Source organism: Schistocerca serialis, chromosome 3 (genome assembly GCF_023864345.2).
Source record: "Schistocerca serialis cubense isolate TAMUIC-IGC-003099 chromosome 3, iqSchSeri2.2, whole genome shotgun sequence".
Lineage (NCBI taxonomy): Eukaryota > Metazoa > Arthropoda > Insecta > Orthoptera > Acrididae > Schistocerca > Schistocerca serialis.
The window spans coordinates 414224000-414244214 of NC_064640.1; the positions used below are offsets into that span (position 1 = coordinate 414224000).

The 20215-nt window shown below is 43.8% G+C and overlaps 1 protein-coding gene and 1 pseudogene across 1 annotated transcript in view; both read left to right on the top strand.

Annotated features, from left to right (window-relative positions):
* LOC126471627 (uncharacterized protein K02A2.6-like) overlaps nucleotides 1–20215 on the top strand; it is a 105125-nt gene that overhangs the window by 14264 nt on the left and 70646 nt on the right. The gene's annotated exons all lie outside the window — the stretch shown is intronic.
* On the top strand, nucleotides 6146–6262 carry LOC126472111 (5S ribosomal RNA; annotated as a pseudogene).

Consider the following 20215-nt stretch of genomic DNA (forward strand, 5'->3'; position numbering starts at 1 on the left):
AGTCATTAGACATCGTGAGAGAGCAGAATGGGGCGCTCCGCGGAACTCACGGACTTCGGACGTGGTCACGTGATTGAGTGTCACTGGTTTCATACGCCTGTGACGTCACAGTCAGCAGCGCGATCCTATAACGGCGAGGACGCTGCGACAAGGCAGCTAGTTAGTTAGCTACGTGCTCCATTGGTCAATCTTACGGTAACCGTTATGATATGGGACGTGTGAAGTGCATAAGAAATGCACACATGAATCAAGGTCCCTTTTTTTTAAGCTTAAAATTTTTATTACCTATGCCATTCCCTTGAATGGCACAAAATCCATATATTATACCTATTATAAGGAGGTTGTTTGTGTTGTTACCCCCGAATGATAATTACACAAAATATTTGTCATGATTCGTAAACAGTGGGTCCCTGAGGTACAGAATACGCGAACACCGAGAAGTAAATCTAAACAGTTTATTGAGAAAAGAATGATTATAAAACACGCACACTACGCGCACCCATCATCACTGTGTCTGACATCCTAACACCGGCTAATTATGGTCGTATCGAGGGGCTCCATGGTGAGCTAAGAAAAGAGACATATTAGTTAGCACCCGAGGCCGCGCTAGTTACACAGCGCGCTGCGGACGGCGGCCAGTGGCTTTACTCTCCTGCGGCGCACTGCGGCCGGACGCACGCCTACTGACCAAGCAAACTGTCAGCATTCCAAGATAGGTCGGCTGGCGAGCGCGAGTTACGTACTGTACGGCTACGTTCAAACCCGTAGACCCTTACACTATAGATTTACTTATTCCTATTCAAGAAATTATCTATGGTATAGAAGGCGTTGTCAAGGAGATATGATTTCAATTTATTTTTGAAACTCTTACTGCTGTATGTCAGACATTTTATTTCATCTGGTAATTTATCGAAAAGTTTTACAGTAGCATATTTTACTCCTTTGTATGCCAAAGATAGTTAAGTATAGTGTAAGTCTTTCTTTCTTCTGGTATTATAATGATGAATGTCACTGTTGTTTTTAAACTGGTCCATGTTGTTGACAACAAATTTCATCACTGAGTAAATGTACTGTGAGGCTGTTGTAAGAATTCCTAACCTTTTAAACAGATGCCTACAAGATGTGCGACTGTGAGCCCCACACGTTATTCTAACCACTGTCTTTTGAGCAGTAAATACAGTTTGCCTAAGTGTTGAGTTACCCCAACATGTTATTCAGTATGACATCAGAGAGCGAGATTATGCAAAGTATGTTAGCTTATTAATTTCTGTATCCTCAAAGTTGTCAATTGATTGCAAAAGTTGCTGAACATAGTCACTTTAGGAGATTCAAATATGAATTTTCCAATTAAGATTCTCATCTATATGTACACCCAAATATGTAGTATGCTCTGCACTGGCTACTGACGTCTGCTGATGCGTTATATTTATTGAAGGAACTTTATTTCTTGCAGCATAAAATTGGATGTACTGTGTTTTTTCAAAGTTCATAGCAAGCCCATTCGCAGAAAACCAATTAATAACATTATTTGTATCATTTTCTACTGGAGTTTCTTTCACTGGGTTAATAATGATCCTTGTCTCACCAGCAAACAGTGTCCGTTTAGCTTCTTGTTTCAGATAAAAATAGTTCAAATGGCTCTGAGCACTATGGGACTTAACATCTGAGGTCATCAGTCCCCTAGAACTTAGAACTACTTAAACCTAACTAACCTAAGGACAGCACTCACATCCATGCCCGAGGCCGGATTCGAACCTGCGACCGAAGCGGTCGCGCGGTTCCAGAGTGAAGCACATAGAACCGCTCGGCCACACCGGCTGCCTGTTTCAGATAAGAAGGGAGGTCATTCACATATATCAATAACAAAAGGGGACCCATGATCGGACCCTGTGGAACACCTAATGTAATTTCACCCCAGTTAGATGAAGTGGCAAACTTCCTTAAATCACTTAAACAATATAAAGAAACTTTTAGCTTCCTGTTCTGTAGATATAGCTTAAACCACTCATATGCTGTTCCATTTATACCACAGAATTGAAATATCTGTAACATAATGTCATGGTTCACACAATCAAATGCTTTGAATAAGTCGCAGAAAATTCCTATTGGTGACATTTTACTATTTAAAGACTCTATTATGTGGGCCGTGAAATTGTATATTGCTGTCTCAGTGGCACAGCATTTTTGAAATCCGAACTGTGATTTATCAAGTATCCCATTACTGTTGAGATGGCTAACCACTCTTGAGTACGTTACTTTCTCGACAATTTTTGAAAGTGTTGTAAGCAAGGATTCTGGCCGGTAATTACTGACTTCTGCGGTGTCCCCTTTTGTGTAGAGAGGCCTGACAGTGGCATATTTTAAACTGCCTGGGAAAATGCCTTGAGTTAGTGATGCATTACATATGTGACTCAGAATATCAGCTGTAACTGCTCCACATTGTTTTAATATCTTGTTATAGATGTCATCTACTCCAACAGAACATTTATTTTTCAAAGATTCAATGATTTTTCCTTATTTCACAAGAGGTTGTAACACTTGACAGTGGCCGAGGAGAGCTTGGTCGAAAGCTCGTGGGATTTTAACCACGTGACGCCGCTGGAAGCCCGAGAAGATTTTATTAACAAGCGACTTTGACAAAAGTAGGTCATTGTAGCCCGCCGCCTGGGAACGAACATCTCGGAAAGGGCGAAGCCGGTTGGCCATTCGCGTCCTACTGTCATGAGCATCTGAGTAATTTCGTTGAAGCATGGTGAAACAACGAGTAGATGACAAGCCGTTGGACTTCCACACAGAACATGGAAGTCGGTGGCTTGCCTGCTCTGTACAGAAGGACAGGCAGCAATCTGTGGCAAATCTGGTGATAGAGTACACTGCTGGTGTAGATACAAGTGTTTCGGTGTACACCGTTCAGCGGACATTGTCGAGCTCCACAGCAGATGAATGCAATGTGTTCTTATGCAGATCCAGGGACATATCAACCACAAATGCACTGGGCACAGGATCGAGGAGATCGGACTGTGGATCAATGGTGCAATGTCGCTTGGTCGGATGAGAAACGTTTCTCGTTATACTAGGTCGATGGTCCTGACTGGACACACTGTCATCCAGGCGAACAGTTACGTGAAACATGAAATGCGTCACGGATGCAGACCAGTGGGGGGGGGGGGGGGGGAGGGAGGCGGGGGGGGGGGGTAGCAGTTCCATACAGGGTACATTCATACGGCCTCTCATGGGATCTATGGTAGTATTCAAACGCATCATTACGGCTATGATCTACACGAACCAACACCCCTTCATGGCTGATGTCATCACCAATTCCGATGGCATCTTTCAGCAGGATAATTGTCATTATCACAAGGCCAGAAATGTGCTACAGTGATTTGAATAGCATGATAGGAAACTCAAGTTGATGTCTTGGCTGCCAAATTCGCCTTATTTGAACCTGACGGAACACACCTGGGACGCTATCATGTGTAAGCTTGGCTCCAACAAAACGAAAAAAAATGTTTCAGATGGCTCTGAGCACTAAGGGACTCAAACATCTGAGGTCATCAGTCCCCTAGAACTTAGAACTACTTAAACCTAACTAACTTAAGGACATCACACACATTCATGCCCCAGGCAGGATTCGAACCTGCGACGTAGCGGACACGCGGTTCCAGACTGAAGCGCCTAGAACCGCACGGCCACACCGGCCGGCACACAACGAAAGAAAAGGCTTATAAGGCGCTTGCTCGCCCGATTCTTAACTATTGTTAATCGATCTGGGATCCCTATCAGGTAGGACTGATCGAGGAGATACAGAAGATCCAACAAAGAGCGGCGCGTTTCGTCACGGGATCGTTTAGCTGGCCAGAGAGCATTACGGAGATGCTAACCAAACTCCACTGGCAGACGTTACAAGAGAAGCGTTGTGCTACACGGAGATATTTATTATTGAAATTTAGAGACAGCAATTTTCAGGAGGAGTGAGACAACATATTACTTCCCCCCAAATACGTCTCGCGTATTGACCACGAGGAGAAAATTGGAGAAATTAGAGCCAATACAGAAGCTTACTGACAATCATTCTTCCCACGCACTATTCGCGAGTGGAACAGGGTTGGTGGGATCAGATAGTGGTATCGAAAGTACCCTCGGCCACACACCATTAGGTGGCTTGCGGAGTATGATGTAGATGTAGATGTATCGGCTCGTAATTTACAGGGATTACGAGACCTTTGCGTGGGCATCTGGTGCCGCATATCTCTGCAAACTTGCCAAGGACTTGTTTGATCTACACCTTGCAGATGCTCTGCTGTATTGCCTTCGAAAGGTGGACTAACACGCTACTAAGCAGATCATTACAATGCTTTTAGCTCTTCACTGTACATCGTACCTGTATGTCGATGTGGCCGATCCCCAGTTGTACCAGAATAATTAATTTAGTGAGACCTGCTTCACTTGTCTTATTTATTCAAAGCACGACGTATTTTAAAATCTCGTCTTCGGGTGTATGGAATTACTGTATTTGGTAGCATAACATGCGGTCGGGCCTGTCAGTGCAAGAGCTCCAATCATTGCATGTTGGCGGAGACTGTCCGCCGCCGAGCAAACGCACTGTAGGTACGCCAACCACTACTGAGTAGCTACTCATTAAATTAATTATCATGCTTCACAGTTGCGGGTATCCTACGTACCGAATCTTGTGCAATAACCAGAATAGCTTCGATATGGGTAGTACCGAACTGACTGGACGACTTTGTAGGATTCAAGCGAAAAGCATCATTCTGAGTGTCCACTGATTTTATCGGTCAGTTCGTGAGTCGTTTCATGTAGCGGCCGGGTCGCTCGGCGCCTGGAGATGTAAAGACTTTTCCGCCGCGGAGCCCGGCAGGCAGGTGGAGCGCGCTGGCAAAGCGTGGCAGCCCGCATCTCATTAGCATACGGGAACCGGCCTGCGGGCGTAATGGCCCGCTGATTAGCCATGCTGGCAGCAGGGATCGTGCCGTTGCGAAAGGCTGACCAGGCACCGCCAGCTAGAGGATGCAAAGCAGAGTTTAGCGCCCCGTCGACTTGAGAGGTATTAGCGAAGCACTGGTCACCTGGGAATGGCAGCTATTCCGGAAGTTGACTCAAGTCCTTAGAAAATCTCAAGAAATGCTGATCTAGCATGGTCCGAGGAGCCCTCCTCTCTAATCCCCAGCGCAGGCTGTCCAGGCAACCTGCTTCTCGGTACAGACATTCATATAATGTGTACTTTTAGTTCCTTATATCCTGTAAACATGTTGCAGATCCGTTGTAAAGTAGTAAATAAGTTATTTTACTGTCCTGGGTACACCTACATCTACATATACATTCCGTAAGTCAACGTATGGTGCAGGGCGGAGGCTATCTTATACCACTATTACTCTTTCCCCTTTCCCGGTTTCGATTCCCGGCGGGGTCAGGGATTTTCTCTGCCTCGTGATGACTGGGTGTTGTGTGTTGTCCTTAGGTTAGTTAGGTTTAAGTAGTTCTAAGTTCTAGGGGACTGATGACCATAGATGTTAAGTCCCATAGTGCTCAGAGCCATTTGCACCATTTTTGAACTCTTTCCCTTTCCTGTTCCACTCGCAAATAGAGCGAGGGAAAAACGATTGTTTATATACCTCTGTGCGAGCCCTAATATCTCTTATTTTATATTCTTAGTCATTACGCGAAATGTATTTTAGCGGCAGAAGAATAGTTCTGCAGTCTGCTATGAACGCCAGTTCTCTAAATCTTCTCAGTAATGCCTTACGAAAAGTATGTCGTCTTCTCTCCACGGATTTCCGTTTGAGTTCACGAATCATCTCCTTAATAATCGCGTGCTGATCGAATCTACCGGTAACAAGCATAGTAATCCGCTTCTGAACTGTTTCGAGGTCTTCCTTTAATCATACCTGGTCGGCACATTCGAACAGAATTCAAGAATGGGTCGCACTCCTTTACACGTGAACAAAACTTTCCTAAAATTCTCCCAGTAAACCGAAATCGATCATTCGCCTTCCCTTCTACCGTCCCTCGATCTGTTTCATATCGCTTTGCAGTGTTACTCCTAGATATTTAATCGACGTTAGTGGATCAATTGGCACACTACTAATGCTGTATTCGAGAACTATAGGATTGTTTTTCCTATTGAGCCAACGGCCTTGCCATGGCAACACCGGTTCCAGTCCGATCACCGATGTTAAGCAATGTTGGGCCTGGCTAGTACTTGAATGGGTGACCGTTCGGGAAAAACCGGGTGCCATTGGTTTTCAAAATATGCAAGTCGCTGAAGTGGCGTCCAATTGAAAGCCTTGCACCAGGCCGTTGTGCCACATGACATTTATTTTATTTATTTTTCCCACTCATCTCATTAACTTCCTCTTTTCTACATTAACAACCTGTAATTCATCGTAGGGAAGTACTGTACGAGGGTCGGAACCTAAACAGTGGCCGCTATTTATTTACGACTTATACTAAATAGATACACGTTCAAAGTTTTACTGTGCATCAGTGTAGTCACGAGCAATGTGTAGCCATTGTCAGCGATGAGGCAATATTAGGATACTCTAAGCGGCGTCGGTTGTGTTAATAGTTTGAGTGGAGTGGTCTATTGTCCGACGAATCTCTGTAACAGTTCTGAAGTGAATTCCATGAAGCGCTTCCTTCAATTTAGGAAAGAAGTTGAAGTCACAAAGGCGTAAGTCTGGGGAGTGTGTTGGGTGCTACAGCACGTTCCAGCCCAAACCATCGTGCAAATCAGACATTTTTGGAACGCAGCCTGCGACCACCATAGAAAAACAAACGGCGATACTTTTTGTAGAATCTGCCCAACATTTTGGAGGACAATGCTCAGCCGCATGAAGCTCAAATTGTGACTGATTTTTTCGCCCAGTGAGGCAGGGAAATGCTGTACAACCCAATTCACTACCCGGAGTTAAGCCCTTGTGACTTCAATTTGATTAGTAAAGTGAAGGTAGAAATTTATGGCACTCACTTCAGCACTGTCACGGTGTCCCTTCGGGCAGTAGACCGCTCCACGCAAACTGCCAACACAACTGGGGCTGGTAAGGGTATGCTACGACTTCCACATCGCTGGTGAGGGGCTATACACAATGCTGGTGACTACTCTCAAGAACGGTTAAGTTCTCAAAACTGTGTCTATTTTGTGTAAGTTGTAAATAAATAGTTCCAACCATCGTAAATATTTTCATATCTGAACTGCATCTTACGCTGTACATACTGAAATTAATCAAAGATTGATGACAAGGTTGTGTAGACGATAGGCCGGTCGCTGTGGCCGAGCGGTTCTAGGCGCTTCAGTCTGGAACCGCGCGACCGCTACGGTCGCAGGGCTGGTGACCTCAGATTTTAAGTCCCATAATGCTCAAAGCCATTTGAACCATTTGTGTGGACGATACACATGATTCACCACCCTTGCAGCTAGATAATTAAATTTCATACTAATAAATCATCTCATAATTAAACATAATCAGAATCGTGTAGCATGATGATACAACCTCCCTTCAGTTTCCTTGTAGGTTGTTTGGCGTATGCATTCCCAATTGTTAGGAGCATCGGTGCGTTTGTCGGTAGCAGTTCATTACACGTGGTTGCTCTGATCAACTGCCTGGCCCATTACACTAATCATCCAGCAATCATTGCAAGTGCTACCCACGTAAACATACGCGAACTATGGTCTGCTTTTATGTTTGCTCTTTACACTTCGTTATTTGTGTGGTGCGTTGTCTGTGACAGCCAGGACACTTTGCGCTTACGTCGGTGATTTGTCAGCCGCTGGTCAGAGCGTTCCTCTGCACGTGTCACAGCTAGACGATCCACTCAGGACAGAGTGTGTTAGCTGTCTGCGCGAAACCGCTGTGCACACAACAGAAGCTGACGCGTACACTTATCCTCTCAGACTCCTCACGCGGACTGTCGATTGCTTGTGGCTACGCTTCGCCCATTTAGCTTAGGCTCGGATTCGCTAGAGGTCACCCTGTCGTCGTTGCATGTGAGCTGCATGACGCAGCCTCTCTTCAGTTTCCTTGTAGCTCGTTTGGCGGATGGAGCGCCGATCGTTAGCAGCGCCTCAATACAAGTGTCTGTCGGGGCAGGTCGGTATCGCGTTGCGGTGATGTTGCTGGTTGGCCAACGTTCATGACGTTATAAGGAAGGTAGTCTGGTCGTTAAGCACGAACCGATAGATGTTTCTAGAGCGTTTGCAGTTTGCTCACGTCACTGTGGCCCTTCGTCGCGGTTACTTTCAACTTGCTTTTCGTGGCGGTGTATTTAAATATTTTCATAAGCTTTCAAACACGTGATTCGCGTACTACATGGATCCACAAAGCTTCTCGTTGCTATTTGACGTAAAAGTTTCCGCGATGCATTTTATTTGAAGTGTCTCGTTTTTTTCGGTGCACGAGAACACCTGTGAAAGAACTCATGCACCCAGTTTGCGGAAGCAAATCAGATGAGAAAAATGCTATACACAGTGAGGTGACAGAAGTCATGGAATAGCGATAAGCACATATACAAATGGCGGTAGTACACAAGGTATAAAAGGCCAGTTCACTGGCAGAGCTGTCATTTGTTCTCAGGTGATTCATGTGAAAAGCTTTCCGACGTGATAATGGCCACACGATGGGAATTCACAGACTTTGAACGTAGAACGGTAGATGGAGCTAGACGCGTGGCACATTCAGATTCGGAAATCTTTAGGGAATTCAATATTCCGTGATCCACAGTGTCAAAAGTGTGCCGAGAGTATCAAATTACAGGCATTACCCATCACTGGGCACAACGCAGTAGCCGACGGGCTTCACTTAACGACCGAAAGCAGCGGCGTTTGTGTAGAGTAGTCAGTGCTAACGGACAGAGAGCTCTGCGTGAAATAATGGCAGAAAGCAATGTGGGATGTAAGACGAACGTATCCTTTAGGACATTGCGGCGAAATCTGGCAGCCGACGACCAACGGGTGTGGCTTTGCTAACAGAACATCGCCTGTAGCGCCTCTCCTGGGAGTTAGAGTAAGGTGCAGACCCCACGAAGCCATGGACCAAAGATGTCAACAAGGCACTATGCAAGCTGGTGGTGGCTCCATAATGGTGTGGGCTGTGTTTACATGGAATACACTGGATCCTATAGTCCAACTGAGCCGATCATTAACTGGAAATGATTATGTTCGGCCACTTGGAAGCCATTTGCAGCCATTTGTGGACTTGATGTTCCCAAACAACGATGTCCTGTCGCCGGGCCTCAGTTGTTCGCGATGAGTTTGAAGAACATTCTGGAAAATTCGAACGAATGATTTGGCCACTCAGGTCGCCAGACATGAATTCCATCTAATATTTATGGGACATAATCTAGAGTACAGTTCGTGTACGACATACAGTACCGGCAACACTTTCGCGATTATGAAAGCAGCATGGCTCAATATTTCTGCAGGGTATTTCCTGAGACTTGTTGAGGCCTTGCCACGTTGAGTTGCTACACTACGCCGGGCAAAAAAGAGGTCTGACACGATATTAAAAGATATTCTACGACTTGTTTCGTTTCAGTGTAAAATTGCCAGTAACAATGTATTACTGTGGAGACAGAAACTTCGAGAGTAGACAACGCGAACATTGAAAAAAATGGAAGATCCAGATTATAGAATAAACTAATTTCAGGTTTGTAATGCAGCGTGATCCAAGAACAATTACAGACGCCGTCTACAAAGGAGACTGCCTACAAAAAAGTTGGGTTTCCCACATTCGAATATTTCTTAAGCGTGAGGGATTCACGCCAAATAGGACTAACAGATGATACTGAGCCAGTTTTATAACTAGCTTATCAACTTTGAGGATGATTATAATGAAATTCGCAGGTTTTCAGTTATCAAGTATGAAAATGAAGGAAAAACTTCCAAAACTGCCATGAAAGTGACACCATAAGGCATAACGAGCTACTGCGATACTGCGTCTGCTAAAACGGCTACCGCTGCATAGTGTCACGATTCTTCACCGCGGTGACATCTATCAGTGCCTTGCGTAGTCCAGGCTCTACAGCCACTCTACCTAAGGGCAGGTGTCCAAGCTTACACCTAGGGGCCCAAACCACAAAAATGCTACTTATGCATATCTGAAGGAACAGATACTGTTGACGATTCAAAGCTGTACGAAAAACTACTAAATTAATTCGATGACTGCGAATTTCTTGAATTCAACTTTATTAGGCATAGATCTACCACACACTAGTAGCATGAGAGAATTAGTCCCTAACTGAGACTCGAACACGGATTTCCATCTTATCGAGGGCAGTTGCCTAACATTTAAATTTATATAAGATGTTAACAAATTTCTCTTTTTTAGATGTTCTTTTTTCTTCATTGCACATTCTACATTTTACATACATAAAAAAAGTTTTGCATCACCCCGGTTTCCAGAACTACTGAAGATAGACGTTGACTGTGGATATTGTATCATAGACACAATCCCTTTGACTGTTCAGAAATGTCACCAAAGACGCCCAAAGATGTAAACCAGCCCATAAGTTCCAGTCATTCCACCAGGAAGGAGGTACACGGCTCGTGTTGTCTCTAGTTCAACCATGCCCAGACGGTCAATACCGCAGTTCGATCGCTTCCGCATTGTTACTTTGTGCCAGGAAAGGCTCTCAACAAGGGAAGTGTCCAAGCGTGTCGGAGTGAACCAAAGCGATGTTGTTCGGACATGGAGGAGATACAGAGAGACAAGAGCTGTCGATGACATGCCTCGCTCAGGTCGCCCAAGGGCTTCTACTGCAGTGGATGATCGCTACCTACGGATTATGGCTCGGAGAGACCCTGACAGCAACGCCACCATGTTGAATAATGCTTTTCGTGCGACCACAGGACATCGTGTTACGACTCAAACTGTGCGAAATAGGCTGCATGATGCGCAACTTCACTCCCGACGTCCATGGCGAGGTCCGTCTTTGCAACCACGACACCATGCAGCGCGGTACAGATGGGCCCAACAACATGCCGAATTGACCGCTCAGGACTGGCATCATGTTCACTTCACCGATGCGTGTCACATATGCCTTCAACCAGACAATCGTCGGAGACGTGTTTAGAGGCAACCCGGTCAGGCTGAACGCCTTAGACACACTGTCCAGCAAGTGCAGCAAGGTGGAGGTTCCCTGCTGTTTTGGGATGGCATTATGTGGGGCTGACGTACGCCGCTGGTGGTCATGGAAGGTGCCGTAACGGCTGTACGATACGTGAATGCCATCCTCCGACAGATAGTCCAACCATATCGGCAGCATATTGGCGAGGCATTCGTCTTCATGGACCACAATTCACGCCCCCATCGTGCAAATCTTGTGAATGACTTCCATCAGGATAACGACATCGCTCGACTAGGGTGGCCAGCATCTTCTCCGGACATGAACCCTATCGAACATGCCTGGAATAGATTGAAAAGGGTTGTTATGGACGACGCGACCCACCATCCACTCTGAGGATTATACACCGAATCGCCGTTGACGAGTGCTACAGTCTGGACCAGCAGTGCTTTGATGAACTTGTGGATAATATGCCACTACGAATACAGGCATGCATCAATGAGACCCTGCTACTGGGTATCAGAGGTACCGGTGTGTACAGTAATCTGGTCCACCACCTCTGAAGGTCTCGCTGTATGGTGGTACAACATGCGGTGTGTGGTTTTCATGAGCAATAAAGAGGGCGGAAACGATGTTTATGTTGATCTCTGCTACTGGGTATCAGAGGTACCGGTGTGTACAGTAATCTGGTCCACCACCCCTGAAGGTCTCGCTGTATGGTGGTACAACATGCGGTGTGTGGTTTTCATGAGCAATAAAGAGGGCGGAAACGATGTTTATGTTGATCTCTATTCCAATTTTCCGTACAGGTTCCGGAACTCTCGGAACCGAGGTGATGCAAAACTTTTTTGATGTGTGTATATTCTCTCTACTTCAGCGATAATTAGTTATTTTGCTGCCGAAATAGGAAACCTCATCTAACCCTTTAGTAGTATGGCAATGTGGTAACTGTTCACTTGATTGTTTTGGATCACTTCGTTCGCATAATGTAACCCAGGTTACTGACCTGCCCATGTCATCATAAGCCACCCACCCTGATGCGCATAAAGTTGTTAGCCTTGAATGTATGATGTCATCGACGACCCTGAGCGCATGATATCATCTATGACATTGACTGGAAGACATTATCAAGTTGGCGAAAAAAATTTTCAAATGTGTGTGAAATCTTATGGGAGTTAACTGCTAACGTCATCAGTCCCTAAGCTGACACACTACTTAACCTAAATTATCCTAAACACACACACCCATGCCCGAGGGAGGACTCGAACCTCCGCCGGAACCAGCCGCACAGTCCATGACTGCAGCGCCTCAGACTGCTCGGCTAATCCCGCGCGGCGATTTGTTATTCAAACTTTATGTAAGTACAGACACACACACACAGTAAATTCCATGTCACATCTGCCTCATTAGTAAATGTCATCTCTATTTTTTCATACTCCTGGCACCATATTCAAAAGTATTTATCCAGAAAAAAAATACGTGAAGGGTGTTAGCTGAAGTGTTTAAAAGTGCTTTAGAGGGTGCTCAAAAGTTTTCGAAGGCCATTTACCATATCTGAGGAACAAACATCATTCTAAACAGACAGTTGACATTTCAAGTTAGGCATAAAGGATCAATGTAGTAAAACTAGCCTGGCCAGGAAAATATACATGTCGTCTAAAATTCAAAGACAAATAGGCAGTCTGAATTACTAGAAAAATGTAATTATTTAGGCCTACTTTTGGTGTAAGTCACAATACATCCTCAAATTAAGTAGTTCCAAATCTAAATTGATCTATGATGTTTATCTAGTGTTCAGTGGTATCTCTATGTCTAAAATTCATAAAGAGTGTTGCCATTCCAATAGGAGTAAATGTTGTTGAACTTACTATCAGCACATGTAGTTGTACAAGTTTTTCAGTAATGCTTTATGCACAAACAATGTCTTACAGAAGGACTGGAAAAAAGCTCTGGATGTAAAATTTAATATGTCTTTTTCATACAATGTTTTTACTTACAATATATTTACATTCAACGTTTTATCTTTTGGCCAATTATTAATTATTTTTACATATAATGTTTCTACGTTTCAGCATAGCCTATTAGATTCAATCTAGGGATATTTGCAATTTAAATTGTACTATGTTTTTCACTATGTGAGCAGTTATGATGGCCCACAAACACTAAATTTCCAACGAACTGTATACACCAAGATGATGAGAACATGACTTTGATCAGAAGGGAGTATGTTAGAATTAAGTTACAAAGCTAGTAGTGACCTCAAGTTACAATCTACAATTTACAGTGTTCACACAAATTTTTCCTCAATTAAATATGCATCTGATTTTTCCTTGGAATGAACAAAACACAGAAAACGTTCACACACTCTGATGGATTTGCAATGAGCAGTAATATTACTTCGTGTGGGTCTCAACAAATTTCTTAAGGAATGTAAATGGTATGTATCTGTATTATCAACTTACAGCATCATTACATTTACATGTTCCCCGCGATAGCATTTTGTGATATGAGCTGTTCTGGGCAACAAAATGGTAAGCGCCGAAATGAGAGTTTGGAGATACAGAGGATCAAAGTTTGCAGTTGTTCCACAAATCTCAATATTTTTTTCTAACATCTATTTTGTATTGGATGGCTTTTAACATCTATATCCTCCCATACACACACAAAAAGAACAATAAACAGATTATAACACATGAAATTGAGAGAAATAAACACATTACTGTAGTGGATGTATCATTAGGTTTCCCAAATCACATACGCTGACAACAAAACATAATGATAGATAATCATATGAGATAACTTACACGGACTTACTAGAAGACTAAACTGTATAGCTCGTCCCTTGAAAGTACTTAATCACTCATCAACCTCATCATGGATGTGTCCATTGTCCAAACATGTTGGTTTTAGCGACAAGAACAATCCATGATGAACTGGAGGCACGTAGTTTAAGAAGGACAGCACGTCAGAAACTTCGTTCTTTTAAATGACTCTCGGACGGTCGTATTTTAATCGAAGAGTAAGAAGTGGGTTTTGTCTCCCACGTTTCCTGAAACTTACTTTGCGCCCGATGTGATGACATAATGTCTCGCTGATGGGTGTTCAGAAATCATCTTTCATCTGAGTACATTCCTTAGGTTGACATAAAGGTTCATTCCGAACATCAAAATCACCGATTTCCTAGAATTTTTTGAAGGTTTGCTTCACATTGCTCCCACCAACTTTCTCAAAAAATTTAAGATGACAGTGACAGTTAGATCCTACATCACTTTTACGTACAAATTTTCCAGAACGAGATATATTTTCTACGCCTGTATTAAACTTCTTCTGCTTAAACTTCATTTGTAAAGTGCATCTCAAAATTTTCCCAGAAGACCTCGTCGTCTGTTGTTCTGCTTCTTCATGACAGCTATCTGAGACAGTGAAAGACTGCTCGGTATTAATGCGGTATGTACACTACGTGATCAAAAGTATCTGGACACCTGGCTGAAAATAACTTACAAGTTCGTGGCGCTTTCCATCGGTAATGCTGGAATTCAATATGGTGTCGGCCCACCATTTGTCTTGATGACAGCTTCCACTCTCGCAGGCATACGTTCAATTAGGTGCTGGAAGGTTTCTTGGGGAATGGCAGCCCATTCTTCACGGAGTGCTGCACTGAGGAGAGGCATCGATATCGGTCGGTGAGGCCTGGCACGGCGTTCCATAACATCCCAAAGGTATTCTACAGGATTCAGGTCAGGACTCTGTGCAGACCAGTCCATTACAGGGATGTTATTGTCATATAACCACTCCGCCACAGGCCATGCGTTATGAACGGGTGCTCGATCGTGTTGACAGATGCAATCGCCATCCCCGAATTGCTCTTCGCCAGTGGGAAGTCATAAGGTGCTTAAAACATCAATGTAGGCCTGTGCTGTTACAGTGCCACGCAAAATAACAAGGGGTGCAAGCCCCCTCCATGAAAAATACGACCACACCGTAACACCACCGCCTCCGAATTTTACTGTTGCCACTACTCACACCCTGCCATCAGATCGCCACATTGTGTGCCGTGATTCGTCACTCCACACAATATTTTTGTACTGTTCGACCGTCCAATGTTTACGCTCCTTACACCAACCGAGGCGTCGTTTGGCTTTTACCGGTGTGATGTGTGGCTTATGAGCAGCCGCACCACCATGAAATCCAAGTTTTCTCACCTCTCACCTAACTGCCATAGTACTTGCAGTGGATCCTGATGCAGTTTGGAATTCCTGTGTAATGTTATGAATAGATGTCTGCCAATTACACATTACGACTCTCTTCAACTGTAGGCGGTCTCTGTCAGTTAACAGACGAGGTCGGCCTGTACGCTATCACATCGGAAACAGTGGACGTAGGGATGTTTAGGAGTGTGGAAGTCTCACGTACAGACGTATGACCCAAGTGACACCCAATCACCTGACCACGTTGGAAGTCCGTGAGTTCCCCGGAGCGCCCCATTCTGCTCTCTCACGAAGGTCGCTGATATGGAGTACCTGGCAGTAGGTGGCAGCACAATGCACCTAATACAAAAAACGTATGATTTTGGGGGTGTCCGGATACTTTTGATCACATAGTGTACATGTACTTACCATTATATTTGTGAAACATACTAAGTACAAGAGATCTGTAAATCTGCGTACATCTGATTCATCTGTGTCATTGAGAGTTTACTCATGATCCTGGCTGGAGATATCAGGATCACTAAAAACATCTTCATTTTCTTCTAACTCGTCAAATGTGGCTATAATCTAAGCATCGCCCTGACTTCTGTAGAATTTTTCCCTTGTGTATTATAGTCTGCTGCTCATAGGTAGCGCTAATTGCTCTGTTATTGAAAATACACAGCAGTGATGTTACCATTGTGTGAGGTGCTGATGTGCAGCAGTACAACTCAAAATTCTTTCTTATATAAACCCACTAGAACTGACCAATTAAAACAGGCCAAAGCCGCGCGGGATTAGCTTGTGCGGTCTGAGGCGCTGCAGTCACGGACTGTGCGGCTAGTCCCGGCGGAGGTTCGAGTCCTCCCTCGGGCATGGGTGTGTGTGTTTGTCCTTAGGATAATTTAGATTAAGTAGTGTGTAAGCTTAGGGACTGATGACGTTAGCAGTTTAGTCCCATAAGATTTCACACACATTTTCCTTAACAGGCCATTATCCTTTGACGTAACGTTTATTACTGTGTGTTTACTTACTATCGGCTTCACCACTTTTGTTTATAATCCTGCATAAAACCCCTTGTTTCCTTTTACGTTAACACATCGCTGAACTGTTTATTGCAAGGTCCAGCCGGAACCTGTCTCCTGAAAAGTCTTTCAGGTTTCCTGAACAGCTCATTAATAACATTAATTGAACAGCAATCATAATTAATTTCGGATGGCATAAAACTCGCATACTTTGTTCTCATGTACATTTCTTTTTCTTCCTCTGACTGGGTTCAAATGGTTCAAATGGCTCTGAGCACTATGGAACTTAACATCTGAGGTCATCAGTCCCCTAGAACTTAGAACTACTTAAACCTAACTAACCTAAGGACATCACACACATCCATGCCCGAGGCAGGATTCGAACCTGCGACCGTAGCGGCCGCGCGGTTCCAGACTGAAGCGCCTAGAACCGCTCTGCCACACCGGCCGGCCTCTGACTGGGCCAAGAGAAAATTGAAGATTAGTGAAAAGGTAATTTTTAAGAGGTTTGTGAATTAGACGAGCTCTGTTCTTGCAAAAATGAAAAAAGGCATCCAAGAAACGTCTAGGCTCCTTAAACTCAAGCCTATTATCTAATACACCTCAACATACTTTACTTCTAAACGCAGACTTGACAACAACCCATTCAAGATCATCAAGTTTAATGCATTTTGGAGACTGTTCACTCATTATTGCTAGTTTAAAAAAGTCTCAAAGTCGGCAGCGATGTTCAACCTACCGAGAGACTTCTTCATTGGTGGTCTTCCTCGTCAGTCAAGTACTAGTCTTTCAACTTCTGCAGATTCTTCACTGCTTGACGACGGAGCAGTTGTATTATCGACAGTCACTGCTGGTTCCAGATTCTACAACACTGAATGAAAAAAAGTATGCCTCAGGAAAGACAGCATAGTTGCAATCGTAGATATGTTAAGGAACATGCTTGCAAGAGAAAAGAAAAAACACTGGAAGAGTCGTTGTGATCGAAGTGCACACGCAGAAACTTTTCTTGAAGGAAAATCAGTAAGTGGAACATAAAAGTTTGTTGTTAGTAATGTATATGCCAGACTTACATTTTTCTTGGAGAGTTGCAAGAAGTGTCGAATTTTCGGGTATTTTGATGACAGCCGATGAACTTCTTCACCTACTGTTCTGATTGGGTACTATAGGCGACAGACGGTGCAGATTCTGCAACAATGAATGAGAAAAAAGTATGTTTTAGTTACAGCAAGTTTCAAGATCGCCCCATGGTAATAAAACCTCCATAAAAGTTTATCACTTTAGCCATGAATCCATAGAAAGCAGTATAGGCGAGTATAATAGAAATGGTCATTTGATTCCACTCGAGACTGCAAAAGTTAACTATCGAAGACAGTGCTGCAAAAGCAGAGTTACTAAACACAGACTTCCGAAATGCCTTCACAAAAGAAGACGAAGTAAATATTCCAGAATCCGAATCTAGAACAACTGCCAACATGAGTAACGTAGAAGTAAGTATACTCGGAGTAGTGAAGCAACTCAAATCACTTAATAAAAGCAAGTCTTCTGGTCCAGACTGTATACCAATTAGGTTCCTTTCGGAGTATGCTGATGCATTAGCTCCATACTTAACAATCATATACAACAGTTCGCTCGACGAAAGATCCGCACACAGGACTGGAAAGTTGCACAGGGGCACACCAATGTTCAAGAAAGGTAGTAGGAGTAATCCACTAAATTACAGGCCCATATCGTTAACGTCGATATGCAGCAGGATTTTAGAACATATATTGTGTTCGAACATTATGAATTACCTCGAAGGAAACGGTCTATTGACACACAGTCAACATGGGTTTAGAAAACATCGTTCTTGTGCAGCACAACTAGCTCTTTATTCACATGAAGTACTGAGTGCTATTGACAAGGGATTTCAGATCGATTCCGTATTCCTGGATTTCCGGAAGGCTTTTGACACTGTATCACACAAGTAGCTCGTAGTAAAATTGCGTGCTTATGGAATATCGTCTGAGTTATGTGACTGGATTTGCGATTTCCTGTCAGAGAGGTCACAGTTCGTTATCTATATAAACGATTTGGGAGACAATCTGAGCAGCCGTCTTCGGTTGTTTGCAGATGACGCTGTCGTTTATCGACTAATAAAGCCATCAGAAGATCAAAACAAACTGCAAAACGATTTAGAAAAAATATCTGAATGGTGCGAAAAGTGGCAGTTGACCCTAAATAAGGAAGAGTGTGAGGTCATCCACATGAGTGTTAAAAGGAACTCGTTAAACTTCGGTCACACAATAAATCAGTCTAATCTCAAAGCCGTAAATTCAACTGAATACCTAGATATTACAATTACGAACAACTTAAATTGGAAAGAACACATAGAAAATGTTGTGGGGAAGGCTAACCAAAGGCTGCGTTTTATTGGCAGTACACTTAGAAAATGTAACAGACCTACAAGGAGACCGCCTACACTACGCTTGTCCGTCCTCTTTTAGAATACTGCTGCGCGGTGTGGGATCCTTACCCGATAGGACTGACGGAGTACATTGAAAAAGTTCAAAGAAAGGAAGCGCGTTTTGTACTATCGCGAAATATGGGAGAGAGTGTCACAGATATGATACAGGATTTCCGCTGGCAATCAAAAGAAAGACGTTTTTCGTTGCGACGGAATCTTCTCACGAAATTCCAATGATCAACTTTCTCCTCCGAATGCGAAAATATTTTGTTGACACCGACCTACATAGGGCGGAACGACCACCACTATAAAATAAGGGAAATCAGAGCTCGTACAGAAAGATATAGGTGTTCATTCTTTCCGCGCGCTGTAGGAGTTTGGAATAATAGAGAATTGTGAAGGTGGTTCGATGAACCCTCTGCCAGGCACTTAAATGTGATTTTAGAGAATTGACAGTTAGAATTCCTTTCTGTCTGTTTCTGTGCCATTCTCTCTGTGATGTAGTCCCTTGCAGTTACTATGGCGCTATTGCATTCTCTCAGAGAAGCAGTAGTCTACCTATAGTGCTGTAAATGTGGAAGTATTCGTAGCTGATACACTTTAAACAAAATTTGGGATGCCATTACAGTACACATATAGGCACACGCCGCAAAACGGTTAACAAAGACACTACTAAATATACACAAACTCGGAATTACGTAAAACTGAGAGCATGGCTTGCACAAAGATCAGGTCTGAATTGTATCCTAAAGCCGATTGACAAGCTTTCCGGGCAACAGGTATCTGTAGTACACTTTGATAAACTTTGGAATTGCTTGCGTGTTGTTAGTAGTATAATTATTTGCACTTGTTTTCTGATATAAACAGTTTATTCGATATTAGCGTAGTAGCAGCGAAGCTTCCATGGCACTTACTCTTCCACTAGCGTTTAATATGCTCGAGGTGGCTTTTAATAACTAATATTTTAGAACTAAAAGTTCTTAGTTTTGTCCCTAAACATTGGTGTGTCCCTGGCGTTCAAAATCTCCGAGTAGGATTCGATTTCACAACTTTCTAGTCCCTCACCCTATTGCTGCGTCCATTATCGCTGTCTATGACCTGAACTTTGAAGATACTCCTTACTTATCGCTATAAACTCCTCCCAAACATACCAAGAAGGCCCAACGTTTCCGTCCGGCCGTCGTGTCATCCTCAGCCCGTAGGCGTCACTGGATCCGGATATGGAGGGGCATGTGGTCAGCACACCGCCCTTCCGGCCGTATGTCAGTTTCCGAGATCAGAGCCGCTACTTCTCAATCAAGTAGCTCCTCACTTTGCCTCACAAGGGCTGAGTGCACCCCGCTTGCCAACAGCGCTCGGCAGACCGGATGATCACCCATCCAAATGCCAGCCCAGCCAGACAGCGCTTAACTTCGGTGATCTGACGGGAGCCGGTGTTACCACTGCGGCAAGGACGTTGGCACTTATAGCTATAGCATTTT